This window comes from Gopherus flavomarginatus, chromosome 16, assembly GCF_025201925.1.
Source record: "Gopherus flavomarginatus isolate rGopFla2 chromosome 16, rGopFla2.mat.asm, whole genome shotgun sequence".
NCBI classification, from domain to species: Eukaryota; Metazoa; Chordata; order Testudines; family Testudinidae; genus Gopherus; species Gopherus flavomarginatus.
The window spans coordinates 13,642,083-13,652,257 of record NC_066632.1 but is presented as its reverse complement, the minus strand read 5'-3'; the positions used below and the strand labels follow the sequence as shown (position 1 = coordinate 13,652,257).

The following is a 10,175-nucleotide window of genomic DNA, read 5'->3' as shown; positions in this document are numbered from 1 at the left end:
TTGTCTCACAATCCTCTCGCACTCTCAGGTCGTCCGTTTCGCATCCTGCACGTTCGCTCTTCGATCCCCATGAGTGGCGAAACCCGATGGTGAAAAACCATCATCTATTTGGAGACAGACTCTCGGGGTTGTCTGGCTGCTGCTCCAGCTGCTACCCATTACTTTGTACCCCATCTGGGTCAGGAATCTGCTCCTCAGACTCCTCCCCTCCCACGATCACGATTACCTGTGCCCTTGGTGAACTTCCCCCCGTTGGTAATAACCCTCTTTGTGTGTACAGGATCACAATGTCCTTCTCCAGGAAGATGGTGATAGGCCATCACCTCACCATTCCCAAGTGGCTCTGGATTGACAGGCCTGTGTGCTCTTGGCTCCCCCATGGTTTCCAGGAAGAACCCCTGGTGTGGCAGCCCCTTCTCGTGGTCACCCCCTCTTTTGCCAGGGTCGAGCTGCAGACTCCTCCGCCCTCACATCATAGCAAGGAGCTTTCTAGAAAGTTGGAAGAAACTATGAAAGAGGGAAGAGACATCATGGCTTGGCGTGTCTCCCCCACAAATCGACAGCTGGAAACACACCTGGATGAGACAAAACTGATTCATAAATCAGAAGATAATAATAATAATACATTCAAACCAAGTCCCCAAATGGCTAGTACTGGTTTTTCAGCTGAAGATTTTCATGTTTTGGGGAATTTTGTTTTCCCAATCAGACCTTGCCAAGGGAATCAGGGAGAAAAATGTTTGAGTTGCCTCCTTCAGAACAGCTTAGCCTAGACACTCTAGCTGTGGGTCACTGTCATGGCCTTGCTGAGAACTGGGGTATTTTAATAATTTGGGGAGGTCCTCAGGGTGTTTGGAGGAGATTATGAGGCTGTTACGTTTTGAGATAAAAGCTAAGACATACAGGACTAGAGAATTTTATTTTTAGAAATGTTGAGATTTAGACCATTTTGTTTTAAAGCAAGGGGTTTCTGAGCAGGCTTTTGTTTGCAGGGGAGATGGTTGTTTAGAAAGGAGGAGTGAAGACTAAACACATCCAATGAAGATGAGATTTGAACTCATGCATGCAGAGCACAATGGATTAGCAGTCTATTGCTTTAGCCACTCAGTCACCTCAGCTGAGATGTCAGGAAATGGACAAGATGAGAAATCTAAGGCCAGCAGAGACAGGGACACTAAGGTGTTTTTAAATACTAAGCGGAAGCAGGGGCTGAATGAGCTCCCCCCTCACACCTAGTGACCAGCTGTGGGAAAGGCTTCAGGAACAGACCGTGTTTGCATAGACACACTACTCTGCCTAGGTATGCAGCATCATGGGGCTGCTTTCCCAAAATGACCAGTTTTGGCTGGTGGTGGGTTACAAATCACTTTAGGATTGAATGGAATGAAATGTTATTATCCTTCCTGTATGATTGAAGGGCAGCAGAACATACCTAGTCCGTCCTGATGGAGGGGTGGGTGGGTGGATGAGGAATAGCTTTTATTGGACTTTGTAGAAGTGATTGAGGACATCACCCTAAACCAGTGGTCCCCAAACATTCACACTGTGCCCTCCTTAACCATGGCTGGTGGACCCTTGGAAGCCGCAGTCAAGAACCGAGGCTGGTAGTGGGGCTATTGCTTGCTGGAGAGAGAGGTGCAGACGGGTAAAGGGGTCAAGGCCAAGCTGGAAGCCAGAGCCCCAGGATAAGGGTGGGGTTGGGAAGAGCTGGGACAGAGTGAGGCTGAATGGTGCTTCCTCCATGGGGGCTGGCCATGAGGTTGCCCCCAAGAATGTTCCTCTGTGTCCCCCTAGGAGTCATGCCCCCACATTTTGGGAACCACTGAACCCTACTTGCTAAGCAGGGCTAGTGATGCCAAAGCCCAGGGAAAGGCAGAACAAGTGCAGGGCCCCCAGCACTGGAACCATGTGAAGGGGCTGCAGAAGATGGGCAGTGGCTGGTGGCACAGGGAGTTAAGGACAAAGGGGGCACAGGAGGGGGCAGGATTAGGGGTGAAGGAGGTGCAAGGGTTGGGCTTGCAGCAGCTAGCAGTAAAAGGGGAGTGGGGATCATTCAGGGGCAATGGGGAAGTGCCAAAGTACAAGTTTTGCCCAGGGCACCATTTTCCCTAATGCTGGTCTGAGCAAACAATTGGAAATAACCCTTCAGTGAGACCAGAACCATAGTGTAGAAAAGCCCCTTTGTTAAGTGGTTGTGGCTGAGTGCTTAGGGAGCTGGGTTAAAAAACAACAGGCATCTCTCTGTGGAGGTTTGATTCTTGCCTGGTAGGCAAGGTTGGTGTGTGGTGTCTGCATGGCTGTATTTTCAGTGTCTGATAACCCATGGTGCCACAGGGAACCAAGTCTAGACACATTCAGAGGCTCTTTGCCAGGGTTTCTCAAACTTCCTTTCACTACAACCCCCTTCTGCTGAAAAACACCTTACTACATGGCCCTGGAAAGAGGGATCAAGCCCCTCCACACTGAGCAGAGGCAGAGGAGACAAAGCCTGAGCCCTGCCCCAGTTGGGGGAGGGCGAAAAGCAGAGCTTGAGGGATTCAGCCCTGGGTGGTGGGACTCAGACTTTTGGCTTCAGCCCCAGGCACCAACAAGTCTAATGCCAGCCCTGGCAACCCCATTAAACAGGGTCACATCTCACATTGGGGTCCTGACATAGTTTGAGAATCACTGCTCTATGCTCAGGGGAGGGAGTTTTCCTGTGGGTGTAGCTGATTCACTTCCCCAAGAGGTGGCAGCTATGTCAGTGGGAGAAGCTATATCGGTGGGTGTGCAAGTTGTGGTGTTTACCACATTTAAGAAGTTTAATAAAACCCCATTTTTAAAACCATCTGTGGTCTGGCAATGGTGAAGGACGTCGATGAAGCAGGGTTTGTCCTTCAAAGTCCTGGAGATCACGATTCCATGCACTTGTTGTCATGAGGATATAGCTCAGTGATAGAGTGTTTGCAGCTCATGGGGTCCTCACTTCAAACCCCAGTGTTCTTCTATAACTTTCTTTCTTTTTTTTAAAAAAAAGGAAAATATTTTCATTTCCATTCTCCATTATGTTCAGGAACTCCACTATATGGGGGGCTTGATATGAATGTAAACATTCAACATTTCACTGTCCAAATGCATAAAAACCTAGCGAAGCTGTCCATCAGCTGAAATCAGCTCCAATCCTCTTAGTGTCTAGTTTATGTTTTCATCAATTAAATAAAGGTATCATATGAATGTGCATTTGCAGATCCCTCTTCTCCAGGAGCTATGTTGTGCAGAAGAACAAGAACCACATCCAGTTGGGGTTCAGGATTCTGATGAGCAAAGAGCCAACAAATGTTCTGAGGGCTGGAGAAAAATGTCTTCCAGTGAGCTATTGAACGAGCTCAACCTGTTTAGCTTATCAAAAGAAGATTGAAAGGTGACTTCATAGAAGTGTTGAAGGGCCTTAATGGAGAGAAAAGATTGGGTATGAAAGGGCTCTTTAGTCTAGCAGAGAAAGTCATAACAAGACCCAATGGCTGGAAGGTGAAAAGAGACAAATTCATATTACAAATAAGACACAAATCTGCAACAGCGAGGATGATTCACCACAGGAACAAGCTACCAAGGAAAGTGGTGGATTTGCCATCTCCTGATGTCATTTAATGAAAACTAGATGCCTTTGTGGAATGTGTTTGCCCCAAAAGTAGCTATTGTGTCATACAGGAGGCCTGCGCTATGCAGGGGGTCAGATTAGATGCTCTAATGGTCTCTTCTGGCCATAAAGTTGACTAATTTCTGAAAAACTGAGTGTAGTGCTGGGAGAAGCGTCTGATGTATTACTGTCTAGCCGGCTTGCTTCCTAGAACGAATGCTCCTTGAGTGGGGTGATCCACAGGGAGTAGCTCAAACCTCCAAAGTGCCTGGCCAGGGGCAGGACGTTATCACAGCAAGGGAGGGGTGTGGCAGTGACATCACAAAGGCCTTTTGCAGGACCTCACACTATTGGTCAGAGGTGGTGGGGAGGTGGTGACCTCACAGAAAGATGCAACATCAGCCAGGTAGGACAGGGGCGAAGGGCCGGGGAAACCTCAGAGACCTCTGCGGCTTTGCTTCAGCAAGTCTCCTTCTCCAGGTCTCTCTTTGAGGACTGAGAGAGTATTCAGGTTCATGGACGTGAGCGCCAGGAGGAACCTCTTTTGAGTTTTCTCCTTCCCTTTTTGTGATTTTACTAGAAAACAGATGTCCCTGTTTAGAAGGTAAGAGCCTCCTCGAGGTTTGAAACCTGTTCAGTCTGATCTCTCTGTTGATAGTTGAAATCTAGGCATGGAAAATACACGTTTAAGGATGCAGAATTTTATTCTGCACCTGGGATTTTGTCCTTTAGAATCACTGGGACATTAGGGTTTGTCCTTTTTGTTTCACCTTTTCCTCCATCCATCCCTCCCTCCTTTCTCTTTGTCTCTTTCTTCTTTTGTCCTTTCACCTGTTCCCCTCCCAACACCAGGAGCGGTGTGTGTGTGTGTGTGTGTGTTGCGGGGGAGTGCTCGGCAGCACACACTGTGGGAGGTCCACCCAGAAATGTGGAGCTGAAATAGTGCTCGGGCAGTGATCCCCACTGGTGACTTGGGCCATCCTTTGGGCTCTCTGGTGAAAACCCTCGGCCTCCTGTTCTCAGTCTCTACCCTGATTGGCTGAGCAGGGGGTTATTGACAGGGAGGAGACTCAGGTCCTTGTTGCTCTCTTTGAAGACCAAGGAAATAAGTCAGAACCAGTTATATGTTTGATGAATTCTGCTGCTTCAGTGCATTAATAGTCTCTGAATAGTTCATGATTCTCTCTAACATTGCAGTTCTCCTACAATACTTGCTGAATAATTACTGTGCAGTGTTGGTCTGCAGCTCATTTGAGAACACTTTACTAAAGTCAGTCAATGTTTGAAATTCAAGATCTGATGGTTAGTTTGAAAATCAGGGCTCTTGGGTCCTATTCCCAACTCTGCCACTGGCTGGCTGTGTGACCTAAGACAAGTCAATTCTCCTTTCTCAGCCTTAGCTTCTCCCTCTTTCAAGTACGGATAATAACGATCCGCTTCTACCTACCTCTCGGTGGGTGGAGGATGGGGATCCATTGGAGAGTGTCACTAGGGGTAGTGCACAATATGAGGTGTCCTATTACCTTTGCTCAGAGCAAATTATGACATAATAGACTAGCTGAAATAGTCTCTTTTATTTGTATTTTTTTTATTTTGAAATTGTTAAGAGCAGCAACTACTTAGCTCAGAGTGAAGCATCTTATCTCATGTTTGTAATCTAAGTGTCTCCTCTTTGTGTGCAATGAGGCAATTTAACACACTCTGACAAACAGGAGATGCTTTTGTTTTGCAACAAAATATTTTTGCAAAGAACTTTCATCCCATTTATTTTGATTTCGAGAAAGAAAGTGGTTTAGTCTGAATGGAATTTTCTGATAGAAATGGTTTCAATTAAATTTCTCCACCATCTCAATTCCTGAGCTCTATCCCTGCCTCTGGGGAATGGAGGTTTCCTGGTTGTTAGAACAGGAGTCAGGACCGGTGGCTTCTCTTTCTGGCTCTGCCACCGCCTTGCTGTGTAGGCCCTTGGGTAGGTCACTTCCCTTCTCTGGACCTCAGGCTCCTCCCCATCTGTCCAATGGGAACAGGGACAGTTCTCGAACTCTGGGCAGTCCTTAGCCTGGGTGATATAAGGGGCGTTCAAACCCTCTGTGAAGGAGAAAGGGGAGTTTCCCGGTGTTTAGCACCAAGGAATTCTGAAGTTTGCTAAAATGTCTAGTCTGTGGAAACAAGAAATGGTTGGGGCAAAACTTTTTAACCACTGCCTTTTTTAAAGCCCATTCATGGATGTGTGTCCCTATCTCTCAGGTACCTGGGGTTCTTTGCCAGGAGGAGAGAAGAGGTTCCTGCCTCTGTTTTTGTGGCCTTAACAAACCAGGTGTTGTGCTCCAGTTCTCGTCTGAGATCCCTGAAGAAGAACATCTTCCCACCCTTCAACAAGACAGGACCTATCTTTAAAAGGGAACAAAGAGAACTCTGAGACTTACTAGCTCGCCTCACTTCCATAGCTGGAGAGATACTGGAGTACATTCTTAAACTATCAGTTTGTCAGCAGCACCAACAGGATAGTTTGGTTCTTAGGACTAGTGAGCATGGATTTGTCAAGAACAAATCATTCCAAACCAATCCTCTTTCCTTCTTCGGCAGGGTTCCGGGCCTAGTGAAGGTGGGTAGACAGTAGATGGGATCTAGCTCGGTGTTACTAAGGCTTTTGACACAGTCCCGTAGGACAGTCTCACAAGCAAACCAGGGAAATGTGGTCTAGATGCAATCAGTGTGATGTGGGTGCAGAGCTGGTTGAAAGCCCAGACTCCAAGAGCCCTTCTCCATATCTGGCTGTCCAACAGAGAGGATGTACCTGTTGGGTCTGGCAGGGATCAGTCCGGGGTCTGGTACTATTCAATATTTTCATTACTGATTTGGAAAATGGAGTGGAGAGCATGCTTCTAAAATTTGCAAATGACACCAAGCACTTTGGATCACAGGACTGGAATTCAAAATGCCCTTAACAAACTGGAGAATTGGTCTTCTTGAGCCAAACTCCATGGCTGGGCCCCTCTCTCTAGACTGGGATGAAGTGAAACCCCAGAGCCAAACACTCCTCCTCCTGGGCAGTGCGCTCCGTCCTTGAATGGTCAGATGCTGATTAGCACTGTCAGAGCAGCTTTGTCTGGGAGATTCCCAGCACTTTTCAATAGCGGGAAAGTATGAAATCCCATCAATGGAACTCAGGAGTCCTGACTCCCAGTCCCCTGGTCCAGTGTCTCCAGCGGAGCACACTCCCTCTCATAGGCAGGGGGAGTGGCCATGAGGGCCTGCTTGTAATTGCCAGCTGTGGGAGGGAGTGTGCAGCAGTGGTTAGCAAAGGGGCCTGGAAAGAAGGACTGCTGGGTCCCATCTATACTTCTGACACTTGGTGTGACCCTGAGTCAGTAGCTTCCCCTCCCCAGGTTTGTTTCTCATCAGTAGGGTTGGGGTTGCAGTTCTGACAGCCCAGGGGGGTTGGGAGGCTCCAGGAAGGTGTGTAAAGTGCTGGGATTTCAGGATCCCGGAGGCGCTGTCACCCCTGCACTAGGGTGATGTTCTGCACCCCCTGCTGCTGGCCAAGTTTCTCCTTTCCCTGGCAATAAGACAGACTCTTGTTTTCACAGCCAGCTGATCGCCCAGTGTCATCACCCTGCCTGCTGGCTGGGCAGGGTAACTCCTCAGGTCACCACCCTCCTCTCCAGCCTGTCTTGGGCTTGGAGAGTGAGGAGAAGGGCGAGGGATGACATTGAACATCCCCATCCATCGCTTCATCACCAGAGCAAGTGAGTGGCATTAGGGCTCCATGGTGGCATCCCCTGTCTGTCTGGGGAGAGGCAGAAAGAGGGGGAGAGAATCTCTCCCAAAGGACATTAGTTTTGCAAACAGCCCCCAGAAGCCCCTCACTCTCAGACTGGGGAGGGGCTTCTCCAGAGCCGTCTCCAGCGTGTTTGGCAAGGTCCCAGCAATGGGGCTCCCAGCCCTTCCCTTGTGGGAGACTGTTCCCCAGGCTGAGAGTCTCTGAGCTGCGCCGGACCCGGGGAGCTGCTGAGCATGGAAATCAATGGGAAACGAAGGGGCCCTGGCCTTGCTATGTCTAGGGACTTTGAAGTGGGGAATGGTTTCCCAGGAGAAGTCTGAACTCCTGAGTTCTGTTCCTTCTCTAGCCTGGGTGGGGAATGGGTGGGAGGAAGTGTGAGTGTGTCCTGGGCTGGCAGGAGGGAGCTGCTTGTCCAAAGTGACCAGTGGTCTTTGTGACTGACCCCAGTGCTCGAAAAGGACGAGACTCCCCGGTTCTTGCAGCCCCAGGGATGACGAGGGGGAAGGTTGAGGGGGAGCAGATCATGCAATGAACTCCTGCCAGTGTGTGTAGCTTGCACTCCCTGCTCCCCCGTGGGGGGAGGAGGAGCTGCTCTGGCTGGGGCAGGGATGGGGAGAGACCAAACAAGTTGGTTAGTGAGAGGCTGCCTTGACCCCAGACTCACATCTGCTCCCCGCTCGGTTCCAGGATGGCCAGGCTCCTGAGGATGTTCAGGAAGAAGGCTCTGCAGGCGGCCCCAGAGCCTGTGGAAAGCAGCTGCCATCTTCCCCAGGAGCCGAGCGGCCCAACCGTCCCCAATGGCGGGGAAGGAGCTCGCGGCCGGGCCAGGAGGTGGAAGTGCCCAGCCTTCTGGAAGAGGAAACCTGCTCCCGGTGCAGGCGCCGAGGTGGGAGAGGCACCGTCAAGGCCAAAATGGAGCTGGGCCAGGATGCAGCTGGGCAAGCAGGACCCAGCCCTGGTGCAGAACCGGGCAGGGTGGTTCCGAGGCTTGTTGTGTTGGCAGCAGCAGCCCCAGGAGCCCAGCCCCGATTTCCAGCAGGAGGCATCGCCCTGCCCGGTCAGTGGGGACCTTCCAGCCTTCCCAGGGCAGGAGGTGGAGGATCCCTCTCCCAGCCCCAGCAGCTCGGCCCGCTTCCTGTGGGACAACAGCAGCACCTGGAACTTGGACAGCAGCGAGGCCGACAGACGCTTCTGCTTTATTCCAGGTGAGGAGCCTGGCTGGGCTCGGAGGGGTAAGGAAGGGGCTGTGAACACTCCGGGCCCAGGCCCTCGAGCAGTGCTATGGGGGTGGGTCCCCAGCTCAGGTGTCTGGCCTGAGCCACTGAACCCCACTGACACCAGATGCTGCCACTTTATTCCTTGATGCCCCATTGGGTTGGGGGGGAGTGTGGGAGGCACCTCCCAGGGAGTCCAGGATTGTGGGTGGAGGGGTCTCTTTGCTATGGACTCCTGAAGGACTTGGGGGCTGATGACACTGAGGCTACTTGGAATCAAATACATTTGAGATACAAGTACATAGCCCATATTCATAACTTCAAATACAAAAATGGAACGCACAGCCAGCAAAATTATAACCAGCAAATCATAACCTTGTCATAGACACCTCACACGACAACCTTTGCACAATATTTGCTGCACATATATAACAGTGGTGGCAACAATGATCCCTACGGTCCCAGTTCATATTAATAACGTCACAGAAGGCTATAGAGAAGTGGGAGAGAGGTGTCTTCCAGCCGGCGTGTCTCATCCATTTCCCCCTTGCCGCTTGGGCCGAGGTGGGAAGGGAGCGAAACATCCCCGGCTGAAGATTTTGCTCTCGACCTTGAAGATTAAGCCCAACCCCCAGGCATGGCTAGGTCAGGGTTGTCCTGGGCTCTGGGGGCAGAGGGCTGAGCTGGGAGAAGGGGCAGATGAGGGGATTTTGTCTCTGATAGATAAGGGCTTTGTCAGGAGAAAGCTGTAGGTCACATGCTGGGGGTGTCAGTGAGATTTGAGCTGGGGTAGCAGCAGCAGGGAAGCAGTGTGTGTGTGTGGGGGGGGGATTCACTTGGTAAAAATGAAACTCCCAAGCCGCTCCCTTTGCTGGAGCAAAAGCCTCTCATTTATCTCCTCAACTCCCTTCCATGAAAATCTCCACCCCTCCCCTGGTGCTGAGAGACCCTCTTTACTCCCATGGAGATTTGTAATTGTTCTAACTCTTCCTTTGCCTTGTCCAAATTGTTTTCCCAGAAAAATGATCAAGGACATTTCAAATGAGAAAAACAAACGAAACCAGAGAAACTCCCACCACACACAGTTTGGGTCTGAATTTTTCTACTGAAATTTGGAGATAATAAAACTCCTTCCTCTGTTGGCCAGAAACCAAAGCTAGACCTCCCCTGCTGTAGCTGTGACTTCTGCTACCAAACCACCAATGCGCTGTCTCCTCTTGTGAGACATTTCTCTGCACAATACTGCTGCTAATCCAGTTATTGACTCCAGGAAACATTTTCCTTAGCCTGGTTCCGTGTGTCACTGGTTTCTATAGCAAAGGTCAGTCCCTAGCCCTGTGGTCCGGACATCCTCATTCGCATCAGGCTTCAAGTTGAGAATAATTTCCTATTCCCGCTCTGTGGGAGGGGAGACTTTTAAACGCGCTCTCTGTGCGACTGCACATGGCTAAGCAAAGAGAACAAACCCAAATCCCCCCTGTGCTTTGGGAGCCAGGTTTGCAGTGGGAATTCTGTAGTTCAGATGACTTCACACCTGGTCATTGTGATTCTTTACCAGTTT

The 10,175-nt window shown here is 50.2% G+C and overlaps 1 protein-coding gene across 1 annotated transcript in view; it reads right to left on the bottom strand.

The window, feature by feature from the left end:
- Nucleotides 1-10,175, bottom strand: part of LOC127035712 (uncharacterized) — a 193,376-nt gene that overhangs the window by 91,052 nt on the left and 92,149 nt on the right. The window lies entirely within an intron of this gene.